Source organism: Mesoplodon mirus, assembly GCF_964341445.2.
Source record: "Mesoplodon mirus genome assembly, chromosome: 17".
In the NCBI taxonomy this organism is placed as follows: Eukaryota; Metazoa; Chordata; class Mammalia; order Artiodactyla; family Ziphiidae; genus Mesoplodon; species Mesoplodon mirus.
The window spans coordinates 2418609-2431146 of NC_138993.1; the positions used below are offsets into that span (position 1 = coordinate 2418609).

At 43.7% G+C, this 12538-nt stretch overlaps 1 long non-coding RNA gene across 6 annotated transcripts in view; it reads right to left on the minus strand.

Moving 5' to 3' along the window:
- Positions 1–400: 400 nt before the first annotated feature.
- The window catches only part of LOC309792371, a 109369-nt gene continuing 97231 nt past the window's right edge, over positions 401–12538 (minus strand). For 2 of the 6 annotated variants that reach the window (XR_014291689.1, XR_014291690.1), the window contains one exon: positions 401–3076. This is a non-coding gene — a long non-coding RNA (uncharacterized lncRNA). The other 4 variants (XR_014291687.1, XR_014291688.1, XR_014291691.1 and 1 more) reach the window with 4 other exon arrangements.

Here is a 12538-nt window from a genome sequence, read left to right on the forward strand (position 1 = left end):
TGCCCGAGGTCAAGCCGGAATGGGTGCCAGGATAGATTTTCCTTTCCGGATGGAAGCGGGCACCCGAAGGCCACTAGGGGCTCAGCTGTCTCCCTCCTTTGGCCCAAAGTCCACGGCTGCGGCTCCCAGCCCCACGCTCCACCCCCCTCGTGCCGGGGAATGACCAGCCTTGGTCCCCAAAGCCAGCCCGCCACGGGAGAAAGCGCCAGGACGTCGAGGATGCCAGTAAAATCCCAAAGACGAAATATTCAGGTCGCTCATTTAAGTACATAGCCTATATAAATAATATTCCTTAGAGATGCTTAGCTACATTAAAAATATATATATATATTTTACAAAAGTATGTTACTTATCACTATAACGTTGCTCACAGTGTACAGATAGGAGTAAAACAATAAAGGAACAAAATGAGAAAAAGTTTTATCACATTATTTTTCTTGCCCCACCAGCCAATTAAACGAACGGAAACATTTAACATATCAGATTTAAAAAGTGCACCAGCAATTGGCTCTCATGGATGCTTTGATCCATTTCCTAAAACAGACAAAGAGTAAAATTCGCAGTTGAGCAAACAAAAAATCAACTTTCAATTTGTTGGCAATAAAATCTGTGCTTCTTGATCAAACGCTATCAGAATAACTGATTTGTTTCTTTACTTTTTCAAATCTGTGTACAAGTCAGGTCAAACGTCTGTTTTAGTTTATATAAATATTAATAACCATACAATAAAATTTTATGATGTAATCAGACACCATGCCATGAATGTTAGTCATAGACCACGCACCATGCATTTCTGTCCACTGTAAATCGCTCGGCACAGCCGCTGGCTTGTTTATAACAACCCTTCTTGACAACTGTAATGCTGCCTTTTCCCTTCATATTAATTAATACATGTGACAGAGGATAACGCCATCTCTGGGACAACAAAACCTTTCGTGCCCCTGAGCCTCTGGGCATCCACTTGGCTGTCTTTGTAGATGCTTTTTCCTCGCTGATTAAATGAGATAAATTCAGGCCACTTTCTGAGTTCCAGTGAACCGGGAGGGGTAATCCAGCACCTGTTGGAGGCTTGTGAAGCTGGTGACCAAGCCGCTCACACCTCCCTGGCTACTCTGTCCTCCCAGCCTGGGAGCCGACCGGGAGCCTCTAAAACCAGCCTCACCTCATGCAAAGCCGCTCCTGCTGGGTTTCAGAACCACATCTTCATTTTTCAGATTTTTCAAAAAGGCTTTGATGGTCAGAGCTAACAAGTAAGTACAAAGCCTGTAATTTAAGTCTGAAAAACATGTTGATAGTAAAAAAAAAAGTTAGCTATTTGACTTACTTTAGCTCAAACATCCAGCTATTTGGAAATATCTGTTTTTGACTGAATTTCTCCTCCCATCCAGGTGTTTGGCATTTTGTAGACAAGGATTAAGTGACCATATTAGCATGTAACGTGTCATATCCCTGGAAATTTGGGCAAACTAAAAGAAATCGGCTTCTTTCTTAGCATAATCAAAATAAACTTTTCTCATTTTGTTTATAAGGTCACATCCCAAAGGGGAGGTGGGTTCCATGAAATAGTGGTTTTCATCCAGTTGCTACTGGTTTCACTCCGGGGTAAGGATTTCCAGCGAATAAGACATGTGAGCTAAGTGGTCGGGGCCCGTGGAGCTACGAGGCCCCTCAGGACGCTGCGCGTGTCACCTCCATGCAGGCATGCGGCCTCCGCTGGCTGCCCCCAGCTGGTCCCTGGGGAAGCACCTCCCAAAATGTATAGACAATGCAGATGGACTCTCAGCCTTGTAAGTTTCCCTCGTGAGGGCTGAGGGTGTGAGAGGATAGAGCCTGGACCCCTGGCCACAGGCAGGGGCAACAGGTGGGGCTGCACCATGCCCCGCATACTCCCGGGGGGCTGGCCGGTGCACGGGTGGGAAGAGGATGCTCAGGGATGGAGGCTCCCATGCGCAGAGCTGAACCCACGTCAGAGCCAAAAAGCAAACCCGCTGTGGACTAAAGCATCGCATTCGCTTGCCCTCTCCCTGCTTCTGTTTTCTAGAAATTTACGGACGTGGGAGACTCTGGGCCAACCCACTGCAGGTCCAGGCTGGCAGCTGCTTCGGTAAATTCCTCTAGTGAGGTGGATCGGATCCTGGTACGGACCATGACACCAGGGTGGAAGAGAAGTTATGGACAGGTGCGCACAGAGACAGCAGGATGTTTGTAAACAAAGAACAATCCCTGCAGCCAGCAGTTTCTGCCTTGTGTTTTCCCAAAGCCCACGCCCGTGGGGGTGCTGCAGCTGATTCCTGGGGAAGACAGAGGGCACGTGAGCCCTTTCCACGAGATCACAGTATTGGGGGTGAACGCGGGCAAGCCAGCTCTCAGTGCCCTGCGGGTATGAAATAAACCCTGGTCTCCAGGTGTGGGAAGCCATCTTCCTATCAAGGTTTAAATCAGTATTTTTCCTGTCACGCTTTTCTGAGGTCAGGAGTTCGTACAGCCTTTGTCGTCACCGTGCCCTGTGTGCGTCACACCCAACAGAAAGAGCTCTGGCTAGACGTTTAACTAACCAGGAGTTTTTGTAAAGATCATATCCAAATTTCACCAGCTATGGGATTGGGGGAAAATCACTCAACCTTCTGAGTATTTCTTTCAGTTTTCTATAGTGAAATCACAATAACACCCACGATTCAGAGTTGCTAGAAGGAGCACAGGAGGACACAGATCTTCGGAGCTTTGCAAACTCTCAAGTATAGGACACGAAGCGGGGGGTATGCACCTCTGCCTTGTGGGCCCCAGGAAAGCACAGGGCCGCAGGCCTGCGGTGTGGGCAGCCTTCGGAGGCCGTGTGCCTCAGGGTGGAGGAACTTGATTTGCGTTTGGCAAAGATGTCCTTCAGATCAGCAGGTAGAGGACTGAATCTAAGGGGCGGGGAGGCCTTTACGTGGCTCTAAGGTGTTTTACACAAAAGGCAGAGAAGAGAGGCAGTGGACCCAGGGCGGGGCTGACGGTGGGATGGGCGTGGCCAGAAGCAGCCTGTTTAAGACGCTCCAAGAGTCAAGCGCGTTTCCACAGTGTGAACGGTGTGAACCTGGGGAGACAGAGTGAGAAACGAGTGTGGGAGTAAAACACAAATGAACACAAACCGAGAGTCAGTCTGGCACATGCTCAGTTTGTTACCTGCGCGCACCTGGAAGGGAATGTGAGCTGGTGGGACCCTGAGTCTGCAGACCACGGGTGACAGCAGGGCTGAGACGCGAGTTCCACGCGTCAACGGAATTGAAAATGACGGTTCCTGGGAGCACTCAAGCTTCGGGGGCAGGGGTAGGTGGCCAGAGGCTGGGCGCCAGGGTCCCCCAGCATCCCGAGGGCAGGAGCCAGCACCACGGGGACGGGGTCAGATGCGGCCATCTCTGGAGGTCTTCCTGACTCCATCAGTTCCTGGCACAGAGTCAGGCTGGGATTCCGTGCAGGGCTGTGCCTTTACTCAGGGGCCACCCGCTCACACTAGGCGGTGGACCCGTGAGGGCAGGGGCCGCGTCCTGGTCATTGCTCTGGATCCTGAATCTGCCCCAGGAAGACGGCAGACTTTGAAACTGATGTTTGTTGAGCAAAGCAAAACTTGAAAATCTGCTTGAATACCCTAAGATTTTATCCCATTTTGTAAGTAACTTGTGTCAGGAGAAGCTTCAATTGCATAATAGGTGGGGTATGTGTAAATGTTACTGTATCCATAATACCTGGCCCTTGCTGTATCTGGGGTGTGACATTTTGCCCTCAAAATGTATATAAAAAATATACAGCACGGAGACAAAAAAAAGAGAAAAATCTCTCTTCCTCTCTCCTCTGTCCTTTCACTTTTTGAGAGCTGTGGCTGAAAAGAAATCCTCTAAGATGAAAACTACTAATCGCAATATTTCACATTTGGGGTCATTTTCCTTCATTTTTAAAAACATGGCTGTAGCCTCCCCTCCACTCCCCACTCCCAGCCATGTTTCTAACCTGCCGCAAGGCCAGCAACACCTAATGCAGAGTGTCCGTGTCCGAGGGTGGCCATGCATATTCATCACCGCCCCTTGGACCATCCTGGTGATTTATCTCTTGCATCTCTCATCTCCTTACTGGGTTTATAAGTTATGTGATCTTTCACTTTCTGTGTCAATTTCCTGTCCTCATTTTGCAAATTCAGTGCCACGCATCCATTTCTATTAATTTGGCACCTGGAACTGAGATGTACTGTGTGGTCCGACATCTCTAGTTCAATCAAGATAAAAGATCAGACCCGCAGCTCTCTCTCCGTTGCCCCAGATTGTGGTGTTGTTCTCTGTACCAAGCTGAGTCATCTCCTTAAAGCATAGGCCTCAGTTTCCTTGATCAGTAAAGTGGGGATCATACCTGCAGTGTTTCCTTCTCATAAAGAAGTGATAAAATTCCTAAAGTAAAAATAATTTTCATTGGCTTTTGTGCTTCAGGAAATTATTTTCCTTATAAAACACGGGGTCACCTGAGTGATAAGGAAACCCTGTTTAACCACAGCCAATGTCTGCAACAAAGGCCTGGCTGGAAGTTCCAGAAGTGGCCAACCAAGCCTCATTGACCGTATCTCCAAGTGTAGGTGACACCTATGGAGACAGTTATGTCTGTTAAATCTGAAGAGGATTAGGTGCCTATGAATTAGAATAACGTCTGCAGTTACACCAGGGAGGATGCAATTACCAGGGTGATCCATCCTTACCCTTCAGGATGGAGGCCGAATAACAGCTGGGTTTGAGAAGAAAGGTCTACTCCCATGATCAAATTTCATCAATGATCAGGGGCAGGATGAGTCATCCACCTGCTGAAGCTCCCGGGCCAGACCTTCGCTGCAATCAAACATCGACTCTAGAGGACCAGATCCTCCTGGTCACTCTGTGCCTTACAAGGAAATGTCCAGACTCGCAATGTCCAGATCCACGTAAGCCTCAGTATCCACGAGGGGATTCAAGAGAAGCCAGTGCAAATGTAAACCAGGCCACAAGGCTAGGAAAATGCCCAGAGGAACCACCGCCAGGGGAACGCCAAGTCTGCACGAGGCTGTCCTGCTACTGGGTTTTAAAAGTAGTTGGTTTTCTAAGTCTGTGACTCTATTTCTGTTTTGTAAATAGGTTCACTTGTACCATTTTTGTAGATTCCACATATAAGCAGTATCATAGGATATTTGTCTTTCTCTGTCTAACTTATTTCACTATGACAATCTCTAGGTCCATCCACTGAGGGGGAAAGCGGGGGGAGGGATAAATTGGGAGATTGGGATTGACATATACACACGACTACATATAAAACAGAAAACTAATAAGAACCTACTGCTTAGCACAGGGAACTGTACTCAATACTCTGTAATGACCTATATGGCAACAGAATTTTTAAAAGAGTGGATATTACGTATATGTGTAACTGATTCACTTTGCTGCACAGCAGAAACGAACCCAACACTGTAAATTAACTACATTCCAATAAAAATTAATTTAAAAAAAAGTAGTTGGACATTTTTTCACACAGTAGCTCTCTCTCCCTTTACACTCTCTTCTCTTCCACTCTTCAATCTGTAGTGGGGAAGAATCTGTATTTGGTAATTTAAGCTCTCATCTTAAGAAAAGTTTGAAGTAGTTGTGAGTAAACGTTGTGAGCGGGAAACCTGAACCCGGAGTCGGTGTAACCGACCAAGTCCCTAACACATGGGGAAAGTCAGCAGCACCAGAAGTAAACACAGCCGCGCATACATCAGCAGAGAATGTGGATGGAAACTTCACTGTGGGTATCACTGGGAACAGGGAGAAAACAAGCAGATGGTAACACTGGAGGGAAAGGGGAAATATAAAAAGAAAACATAAAAAGAGGAACTATTGAACTGTTTTGCACAGGATAGGAGAAATTTTGAATTGTTTTCTACTTAGCAAGGTAAGAGTTAAGATAACAGTTACGATAAAAATAAATAACACATTCATGAAAAGGATTATATAAAGGCGTAAAAGAACTTTAGGCTTAAAAATGGCATTCAGGCAATTCTAGAAAGTAAGTACATATATATTTGCCTAAAATTAGTGATAAAACTGGATATATCAAAATCTAACTTGCATTTGAAGAGATAAAAAACAGCCTGCAGACATGTTTAGTTGAAACAAATCTAGTAAATCACAAACAAAATGCAAAGCAAAATTCAAAACTACGATTTTTCAAAACATTACTTGAGGTTTTTCACTCATGAATAGCCAGCATCGCGGTTACTTATCAACATCTCATATTCAACTGTTAGAAATGTTATTGGTAACTGAAAGTATGTGTTATCTAAACAGGTATGTTCTGCAGAAGCACCGAGATGGGCTTTGCTTTGGTTCATGTCTGAATCATTTCGGCAGCAGGCGCCGTGTGTGCAGCCAGGTCTGAGCAGGTGCTGGGTGTGGAGGGCACAGCCCTAACAGCATGTGGCCCAGCCCCCCGTCAAGGGGTTTGGGCTGCTCAGTCGTTAAACTACTCTGTTCACATAAAGATCTTCAGATTTACGCCAAGACACATCTTTCACGTGAAACTCGATAAATGCTTCAGCTTCAAATGTTAAGCAATCCCACCCATTTGTCCTCAAGCACCACTTCCTCTGAGCCCTCCCTCCCCGACCATCTAAATTGGTGAGCCCTGGTCTTTCCCGTTTCTAAAGTCCTCCCTGTGCTGCCCCTAGAGACGCACTCAACAGTCTGTTCTGTCTGACCTGCCTGCTCTCAGTCTGCTACCGTCCTGTGCGTCACACATCACCGAGCCCCAAAGGGTTCAGGAAGTGCCTCGTGAATGAAGGTTTACGGGACCCGAGCAACAAATAAACAAATGACGTGATAACTAAACTGAGCTGTCCCAGGGCAATCATGAGACCTGGACAAAATAAAAAAGCCGATTTACCTGTGCCCTATTTTCGTTTTTATTTCCCAGGAAATGAAACACTCTTCACTTGGATTAAAGATTCATTTTCGGTCCAAAATGACATGTCCAAATTTCTCAGCTTCTCTGGATTACTGGATAATCCAGGGGTCTTTCATTCCTCAGATTAATTTATTCTTCCGCCCTCTTTGAATGAAATGAAGTGTGCAACTTGAATCATGGAAACTACTATTTTAAAAATTGTTTACAGGGGATAAGGGGGGAAGGGACAAATTGGGAGATTGGGATTGACATATACACACTACTACTACTATATATAAAATAGATAACTAGTAAGTTCCCTCTGTAGCACAGGGAACTCTACTCAATACTCTGCAATGGCCTATACGGCCATATGGGAAAAGAATCTAAAAAAAAAAAAAGAGTGGATATATGTATATGTATAACTGATTCACTTTGCTGTACACCTGAAACTAACTCAACATTGTAAATCAACTATACTCCAATAAAAATTTTAAAAATGAAGGAAAGAAATAAAAAATTTATTTGGGATCAAAAAAGTTGTGTACAACCTATATAATTAGACAGGTAAATATGGTCTAAGCACGATACACATATTTTAAATGTCTAATAGTGCTACCACAACCATTGAGGAAAGATAACTTTGTTCTGGTTTGTACGAACAAGTTTATACATCTTGAATACTTCTTGCAGGTTGTATTATGAAAGTATTTTCTCTCTTGAAGAAGGGATTAGTTGTCAGAAATCCGATATGTTCAGCAAGAGAAGGAATCTTGGTTTTCTGATGGAGGTGGATTTTCTGTTCAAGATCAGTCATAACTTGTTCCTATAAAAACACACACGGAAGGGATAAGGCACGTTCTTCCCTAACATTGCAGGGAAGCAAGTTCAGAATTTAAAGATGAATTACCTCATTGTTCTACTAATATACGGTAATTAACTGCGCCTCTCGGTTTAAGTTACTAATTGGGGGATTCCCATCAGGGATTGGAGCTACTTCTCCTCTCAAGAATGTTCACTTCTAAACCAGTTGTTAGACGCCGTCTCATTAAGTTACTACTTCGTTCGCTACAGCTGCTGCTTCTTCATCTCTTTCTTGAGAAGAATCCAATCCAGCAGAGGCGGCTTCCATGTTTCATAATTACTCCTCCTCCAAGGAAGGCCAAAGAAGCTGACGGTAGCGCAATCCCATGACTGCACATCTTGGAAGTGATGAGGTACAGTCAATAAAATATAGACGTATGCAGGATTAATGGAGCAGGTTGCATTTCAGAAGTAGAAAACCCTTGCAATTATAAATTATTTCTTAAAGCTAACTGCATTAAAAAGAAAATCTTTCTGATTTCTCTTAAAGTCACTGTAAATGGATCCATTCTTCTGGTTGTTTGTCTTAGTTAACCTTACATTAAGCTTTGTCTCTAGTTTAGGAGTTTTTCAAAAAGTCACTCTATTTGCAAATAAGAGATAGCTCTGCAGAGAAATAAAACTAAAACACAAAATCTTCTTTTCCCTCAATCAGAATTTAACAATGAGTTCACTGGTCCATGACACTAAAATGTATTTCTCTGTTAGCAGTTGACACAAGAATTCAAGCAGGATATTAAGCTGAACAGCAAGGTCTTGTGAGAAAATCAGGAAAAGTCTTCGGAAATCCATCGCCAGAGGCTCCACACTGGTGAACGGGGGACTCGTGCTGGAGGGAGGGTGGGTGTCTCCCCTTGGGAGAGGTCACAGGTGCGTTAGATTTTGAGAAGTCTTGGTCTCAGACAGCCATGCTTTTTCCCACAAAGCTGTCAAATATGTCTTACCCTTAAAGAACCATCAAGAAGGTGTGAGAAATAATGGAAGCCAGACAAAGGACAGTCCTGTCCTTAATTGCTTGTTTGTGGAGGCCCAGGCCTCCAGTGGTGGAGAATCCTCACCAACCTCACCTTATAGTATGATGAAAACAAACACAAGTTAAGATGTGGGTTCACAGCTGCGAACCAGGCCACAGGGGCTGAATGAGATCAGGAAACAGTGCCCCTCAGAGTCTGCTGAGCCCCCTCAGGCCTGTTAGCTTCTGAGTCTCCTGGATATGCTGAGGTTCAGGCAGAGCAAAGATAAGGTTTCCGTGTCCCCTCAGCACCTGGGCCAATTTAGCAGCGGTGCCCCTCACGCTGGGAGACTTCCTATCCTTCTAGACTTTTCCTCCAAAGCAGTTTCTTCTCAAGAGTGTCCCAGGTCAGAGAATTTATGGTAGATTATCGGGTGGTGAAAAGAGCCCCCTCTGCCTTGTGTTCTGAGCTGTGGTGCAAAGCAGCCTCTTTGGGCTCGTGAGGACCTGTGTGTCTGTGAGAAATCCGGAACCAAAGTAAAAGCTGTAGAACAACAGCGACAGCCAGGACAAAACACACCGCCTCGCTTTGACCCAGGAAATGGAAAGCATTCTACGTGCCTCCAAATTCAGCCACATTCAGGCTCGGGTCATGGTAAAGATGTTTTTTTTCCTGTTCTTCTACAGAAGGCACTAAATGTGCATCAACAGCCATATAGGAAAATAATTTTTTAATAATGGAACTTAATTTCTATGTCCCGGCATGCCCCAGTCCCACCAGGGGCAGGAAGTTCCTTCCCAACACTTCCAGGGAAGCCCACCACCTGAGGGCCAGGCAGTGCTGGCACGGGCGGCTAGGCCATCCAGTCATGTTCGTCTCTGCAGGGACAGCTGGTCCCCAGCAGCAAAACCTCCCAGGTCCCAGCTGGGCCTCCTCCTTCAAGGACCCTGCAGGTCTCCGGGCTGTTTCTCAGGCACCTCTGAGCCCATGCTGGTGCGAAGGAGCCACAGAAGCATTGGCGGGTTTCCATACACCTTCTGCAGCTCCCAGGATCTCTCCAAGGCAGCCCCAGCATCTCGAGCAGCAATCGTCACCCGGTGCTCTGGCTCCTGGACCCGGGGCCCTGCGCTGATGTTGGCTGATGTCCCTCAACCTCTGAACTTTCAGATTTCCTAGAAACTAGATGTTTGTGCCAACCCACCAGCGAGCTGTACAACGTTCACCCTCTCCTCTTCAGCAATACCTCAACAGCTAGTGGGTGTTCTAATAATTCTAAGGAAAATACTTGACCCCTCTGGGCAGAGAAAGCCAACCTACACCTCAATGGCTCCAGACTCTGATTGTTCCAGAAGCTTCATGCTCCAAGTCCCTTAAGGACTAGACTTTTTTTTTTAATTAAAATTCTTGTTTTGAGATAAATGTAGAGTCACATGCAGTTGTAAGCGATCCCAGGTATTGAATACCTTGTACAGTTTCCCCCGATGGTAACATCTGGCAAAACTACAGTACAATATTACAACGAGGATGTGATGCAGTCCACATACAGAACATTCTATCACGCCAAGGATGACCCCATTTTATCCTCTGGCAGCCACTAATATGTTGTACTTTCTCTATAATTTTGTCATTTCAAGAGCATTATATAAATGAAATCATATGGAAACATTATATATAACATATACAGAATATTACATATTGCATATATAATATGTTATATATTAATATATATGTACTATATAGCATATGTGCAATTTAGTACATTAAAGTACATATATAGGATATGCTATATGCTATATAGTACATATATATTATATGAAAATTTTTGTGATTGCTTTTTTTCCCCTCAATATAATCTCTGGAGATTTAACCAGGTCATTGCAGGCATCAGTAGTTTCCTCCTATTTGATGCTGAGTAATATTCTGTGGTATGGATGCCCCACATCCACTGAACGACATCTGGGTTGTTTCCAGGTTTGGGCTATTATGAATAAAACTGCTATAAATATTCGTGTATAGGTCTTTGTGTGAACGTAAGTCTTCATTGCTCTGGGATAAACGCCCCGGAGAGCAAATGCTAGTAGATATGGTAGTTACACACTCAGCTTTTTAAGAAACTACCAAACTGGTTTCCAGATTCCCACCAGCAGTGCCTGAGGGACCCAGTTTCTCTGCACCCTCGTCAGCATTTGGTGATGTCACTATTTAATTCTAGCCATATCAATAGGTGAGTAGAAATAGCTCTTCACGGCTTTAATTTGCATTTCCCTAACAGCTAATATTGTTGGACATCTTTTCGTTTATTTATTTGTATTTATCTGTAAATCCTTTTCACTGAAATGCCTGTTAATATCTTTTAACTATTTTCTAATTGGATTGTTTGTTTTTATACTGTTCTGTTCTGAGATTTCTTTATATGTTATAGACACTTGTCATTTATCAAATATTTAGCTTGCAAAAATTTTCTACCAGTGTATAGCTTGTCTTTTTATCCTCTTAATGAGTGTTTTGCAAAGCAAAACTTCTTAATTTTGATGAAGTCCAATTTATCAATTTTTCTTTTTATGGGTTGTGCTTTTCATGGCAAGTCTAAGAACTCTTTGCCCAACCATACGACCCAAGATTTTCTCCTGTTTTTCTCTAAAAACCTTAAATACAATGCCAGATTTTTTTTTTGGGGGGGGGTATGTGGGCCTCTCACTGTTGTGGCCTCTCCCGTTGTGGAGCACAGGCTCCGATGCGCAGGCTCAGCGGCCATGGCTCACGGGCCCAGCCGCTCCGCAGCAGGTGGGATCTTCCCAGACCGGGGCACGAACCCGCGTCCCCTGCATCGGAAGGCGGACTCTCAACCACTGCGCCACCAGGGAAGCCCAGAATGACAGATTTTGACTTAAGTTTTGTTTAAGCTGTGAAGTTTAGGTCACTATATTTTTATTATTATTATTATTATTGTCCTATGGATGTCCAGTGGCTCCAGCTCCATCTGATGAAAATCTGTCTTTTGCCTTTTGTAAAAGTGACTCGCCCCTCCTCCTCTTCCTCCTTTTGTCTTATTTATAATTATCTTGGATATTCCTCAATTTTTCATATGAACTAAGGCTCAGTGGTCAAGTCTCATTTAAAACTGCCCTTTAGTAATCTGACTGGAATTTCACTGAATCTGTATATTAAACTGAGTACAATCGACATCTTTAAAATATTTACTTTTCCCATTTAGCAAAATGAAATATATCTCCATTTATTCTGGGTTCCTATGTCCCATAACTTTTCATAGTTCTTTCTACAGAGGTCTTAAACAATGTTTGTTAAATGTATTCCCAGATACCGTATAATTTTTGTTGACAATGAGAAGTATATCTCTTATTCTACTGTATTATTTTTATTGTTCTTATAAAAACTCTCTACTACTTTCAAATACCAAATATTTTGAATCTCCCTTTCCAATTCAAATATTTTAGCTTTGGTTAAAACCTCTAGATAAATATTAAATAGTAGGGATAATCCCTAACTTGAATAAGAATACATCTAAATATGGGGATATATGTATAACTGACTCACTTTGTTATAAAGCAGAAACTAATACACTATTGTAAAGCAATTATACTCCAATAAAGATGTTTAAAAAAAAAGAATACATCTAAAGGTTTACCATGAAATGCTACTTTTTTTTGGGGGGGGGAAATGCTACTTTTAACAGATATGTTTTTAAAGTTAAAAAAAACCCTCCTATCTAGTTTGCTAAGAGCTATTGTCATGAATGTGCACTGAATTTTTGACAGCTTCTTCTGCATTTATTGTGCCCAACACAATGC